This window comes from Octopus bimaculoides, chromosome 2, assembly GCF_046866305.1.
Source record: "Octopus bimaculoides isolate indiv1 chromosome 2, ASM4686630v1, whole genome shotgun sequence".
NCBI lineage: Eukaryota > Metazoa > Mollusca > Cephalopoda > Octopoda > Octopodidae > Octopus > Octopus bimaculoides.
In genome coordinates this window covers 107,214,286-107,219,285 of record NC_142929.1, presented here as the reverse complement: position 1 = coordinate 107,219,285, position 5,000 = coordinate 107,214,286, and the positions used below count along the sequence as shown (strand labels likewise).

General features: G+C 36.6%; 1 protein-coding gene across 11 annotated transcripts in view; it reads left to right on the top strand.

Moving 5' to 3' along the window:
- LOC106870378 (LIM homeobox transcription factor 1-alpha) overlaps window positions 1-5,000 on the top strand; it is a 316,008-nt gene that overhangs the window by 173,838 nt on the left and 137,170 nt on the right. The window contains exon 2 of one of the 11 annotated variants that reach the window (XM_089347436.1): window positions 1,131-1,297. The exons of the other annotated variants lie outside the window; for them this stretch is intronic. The gene's annotated coding sequence lies outside the window, so the exon portion shown is untranslated. The remainder of the gene's footprint in view (window positions 1-1,130; window positions 1,298-5,000) is intronic. 11 annotated transcript variants of the gene reach the window in all.

Genomic DNA, 5,000 nt, shown 5'->3' with positions numbered 1-5,000 from the left:
GTCAAGTTGACCCAGGTTGCTTCCATGCTGGTTGTTGGCATGTTGGTAGAATATGGAGGACTGTTTTTTGTCGTCATATTGCCTCAAATGTTCATTTAGTCGTTCTGCAATGTTCCTAGATGTCTTCCCTATGTATGTCATGTTCATGTCTTTACAAGCACCTTCTATGCATCTTATGCTGTAAACTACATTTCGAGTTCTACAGTTAATGCCAGTGCTAATCCTACATGCCATGCAGTTATCATTGGTGAGTGTGTTAAATTATAGGGTACCAAAAGAGACTCTACCCAGACACAGCGGAATATGCTTCAACACACGGACTCATATAAAGAATCTTGCAAACCAAATCCAAAAACGAAATATGTCAAGAATTCTTATTCTGAAAAGGATCTGTTTGTAGTTTCTGATTATGTCCTATAGTACATAAAAAATAAAATATTTAAGGGGAGGGATATGTTACAGAATTAAGTCCTTATTACCTTATCTGGATGACATCAACAGAGACAGCAGGAAATGTTTTAACTCCTATTTATTTGAAAACAATGTACGTATTGAGACAATATGACGATAAAAAGGCGTAGGAGTGGCTGTGTGGTAAGTAGCTTGCTTACCAACCACATGGTTCGGAGTTCAGTCCCACTGCGTGGCACCTTGGGCAAGTGTCTTCTACTATAGCCTCGGGCCGACCAAAGCCTTGTGAATGGATTTGGTAGACGGAAACTGAAAGAAGCCCGTCGTATATATATGTATATATATATATATATATATATATATATATATATATATATATATATATATGTCTCTCTGTGTGTTTGTGTGTCTGTGTTTGTCCCCCCCAACATCGTTTGACAACCGATGCTGGTGTGTTTACGTCCCCGTAACCTAGCGGTTCGGCAAAAGAGACCGATAGAATAATTAATAAGTACTAGTCTTACAAAGAATAAGTTCTGGGGTCGATTTTCTCGACTAAAAGGCGGTGCTCCAGGATGGCCACAGTCAAAATGACTGAAACAAGTAAAACAGTAAAAGAGAGTATAAAATAAGTAACAAATTCTACGTTGTCTGCATTGTGGTATCCACTTTTGTCTGTTACATGGTATCCAAACATTTTAAACTTTATTCTTCACAAGGGTTACACCAAGACTACCACCATCACAATCAGAGATTCCAGAGGTAACAACCTCGACAATTCGGCGACTATGTGACAGCCTACGCAGGCTAGCGCCATTTACATAACGTCCACTTTCGACCTATACGTAAAGTTAAAATTCGGAAATATAATACTCGGAAATTATATGTATGTATATATATATATATATGTATGTATGTATGTATGTATGTATGTATGTATGTATGTATGTACGTATGTATGTATGTATGTAGTTGTAAGTGTACACAGTTTTCTTCTATTCTACTGATTTAAACTTTTAGCTGTGACCATGCTGGAGTACATTATAATTTATATAGATTTGTAAAGAAATCTTGACATGTAAATGTTTAAAGCCCAGATTTTCCCTTCTTGTTATGCCTATTTACTCACTATATTATGTTTTGTAGTGTTTTGTTTAGTTATTGATTGATTTATTCGTTTTCGCTTCAAAAGTAAATAAAACTGGTGTTTTGGGAAGTATGTTGCCGTGAAAACTTGATAGAAGTCTGATATTTGAAGATATAATCTAAAACCTGTGTACATTTATTTGCATAAAAAGCATGTATTTAAACGAACAGTCTTGTAAGAATATATGTATGTATATGTGTGTGTGTCTTTTTGTGTGTGCCTAAATGTTTGTCTGTGCGTATGTATATGCATACATGAGAAAATTTATGTTTACACATACACAAACACAGAAGTACCTGTACATGCATATCTTCATACATACATCATGCATACACACACGAGCACAAATAGAGAAATATATAAGTGTGTTGTATGTGTGTGCGTGTGTGCGTGTGTGTGTGCGTGTGCGTGCGTGCGTGCGTGCGTAGGTTTGTGTGCGTGTGCGTGTGAGCGCGTTTGTTCGTGTGCGTAAATGTGTGTGAACAAGCAAGTGTATGCGCACATGTAAATACATAAGGTTGTATACCATGTAAACATTGCATGTGTAGCTATGTATATGTTTCCGTAAATATATATGCGGGTATGTATGATTTATATATATATGTATATATATATATATATATATATATATATATATATATATATATATACAACATACATACATACATATATATATATATGTATATATATATATATGTGTGTGTGTGAGTGTGTGTGTGTGTGTGTGTGTGTACATTATATGTAGATATGAATATGCATATATATGAATATATGTGAATTTGTGTGTAATGGGTGTAAGAATGTTTATGTATGTATGTAATTATTTACTGCCGAAACCATATTGTCTTTAAGTTTGGTAATATTCAAATATTGACTCTTAAGTTGTTTGCAACATTATTGGCGTTCTCTCTTTGTGAAACCAAGTGTAAATGTAAAGAATTGTTTGTTTCATTGTATGCTGACATCTTAGCGAAATTACATGTCTTGAGATACATGGATGATTTCCAGCTTCCTTAAGCCTCTTTTGAATCTTTCATGTTTGAGTGAAATATTTAGATAGTCGAGTGTGTATACTGATTAGTATACTGTTTTTGTTCGACATTTTTGTTTTGTTTCGTTGTTGTTGTTGTGGCAGTTGTTGTTGTTGTTTCTGCTTTTAAAGATGAAATATTCATTGACCTGAAGCATTTGCCTTGCCAGTAAAAAAATATCTTGACAATATCTCGACATTCATTCTCCGCTCAGAAGTAACCGCACCTGTGTTACAGAAGACAGGAAAATATGCTTAATTGGAAATGTCTCACACGGCCTTATGATTCTACACCAAATCAATGCTCCCTAAATCCTCATACCAGCACCATAATCATACTTTATAAAACTCAGCAGTTATTTCCTAATGGTTATTTCGCAATAAATTCCTCGTTCCGCATTGCATGTCGAATGACTCTCGTTCTCTTTCGCCTCTTACTCACTCTATTTCTCTTTCTGTTTATCTACCTACCTACTTATATATATATACGTGTGTGTGTGTGTGTGTGTGTGTGTGTGTGTGTGTGTGTGCGCGCGCGCGCGCGCGCGTGTATACACGTGGTATGATCAATAAGTATCCGGACTGTTGCCATAGTAACGACGCTAAAGCAATGAGAGTAAAGCCGCTTGGCACAGATTGACCTCGTTTCTGTTGTGCATACGCACTACGTTTTAACGGTCTAGCTCTTCCGCTGTTTACAGCAGTACTTGGAAGGAACGTGTGTAGCGTGTGATCGTCACATTGGCCCTAACAGAGAGAGTTGAGCAGAGAATCTGCATCAAATTTCTCCGGAAGGTTGGCGATACCTGCCCAGAAACCAACGCAAAGTTTCCAAAAAGTTTTCATAGTTCTTGAAAACAATCAACTGAAACCCGAGTGTCTTTTTGGTCAGATGAAAGCAGTTTTGGCACAAACTTGGCAGACACGTGTCTCATACCCAAATTTTCAGTGATAATGGACTGAACTGAACCGTAACTAATCTGCACATTCTCTGATAACTCACGGATGGTGATTCACCGATTTCTCTTCACAGCTGCACGCATATCTGCGATGTTTTTCTCAGTTCTGCTAGTTTTGAGTCTCGCAGAACGCTCGTCAATATCGACATTTTTTCGATTATCTTGGAAACGTCTGAACCACTCGTACACTTGTGTGCGGCTCATACACTCCTCTCCATACACTTTCTGCACCTTTGCATAGGCCTCTGAGCAGGTATCGCCATGACAACTTTCTCTGTCATGGTCAATGCGACGATCACACGCTACACACCTTTCTTACAAGCATGGTTGTAAACAGTGGAAGTGAGCTAGGATGTTAAAACTTAGTGCACATGCACAGCAGAGTTCAAGGTCAATTTGTGGCAAGCGACTTTACGCTGCGTGCTTTAGTGTCGTTATTATGACAACAATCCGGATACTTCTTGATCAGATCTTGTATATTTGTGTGTGTGTGTGTGTGTGTGTGTGTGCGTGCGCGCGTGTGTATGAAAATTCATGATAATGATGGCTGCCCACTCATAGAATAAAACCATCACTGACCACTGCCCATTTAAAATGCTAGCCATATATATATATATATGTATATCACGTAGGTAAATTGAAATTTAGAGGTAATACTTGACAATTGTAAGCACCTGTGTATTCCAGCTAGTGGTTGCGGTGAAACACGTGTACCGCGGAATCCTTTGTAGTTTTGTTGTTATTTTTGGGATTTACAATTTATATATATACATATATATATATATATATATATATATATATATACGTACATACATATACATACATACATACACATGCATATGTTTGTGTGTGTATATATATATATATATATATATATATATATATATATATATATATATATATATATATATATACATATACATATATATATTAGTAGTCCATATTAAACGATATTCCTGTCACTGAATGGAGTACGGAGCACTTTTTTGTTGATCTTACCTTCTCTGTGTGTGAGTCTCTTAGTTTTTCTAATATCTGTATGTCACCTTACCGTTTCTTTCTTTTCCCTTCCTCTAAAACTAACATATGCTCTCGTAGCATGTGACTACTCATTTGTGAATCAACATTGAGGTTCGGGTAAATACAATCAGTATATTCATGTTACAAATCTAATGTCCTATAGCCAGAGCGCTGAACCTAACTTTGATCGACCATCCAAGCACCTGATCTGTAACAATTTTTCTTCCTCATTATCGAGACTTTATGCTATATACACCATATCGACTTATTCATTTCGACTGTATATAAAGGGACATCTAATGAACACTTATGGTTTGGGTTATGCCGACGCGCATGCATGTGTTGAATTGATGGTAAATTTGTTTCTGTGTAAATGGTTTTTGTATTGCAATGTCCCGTTGAGTGCGACGCACTGGTGTATGTATGTATGTAT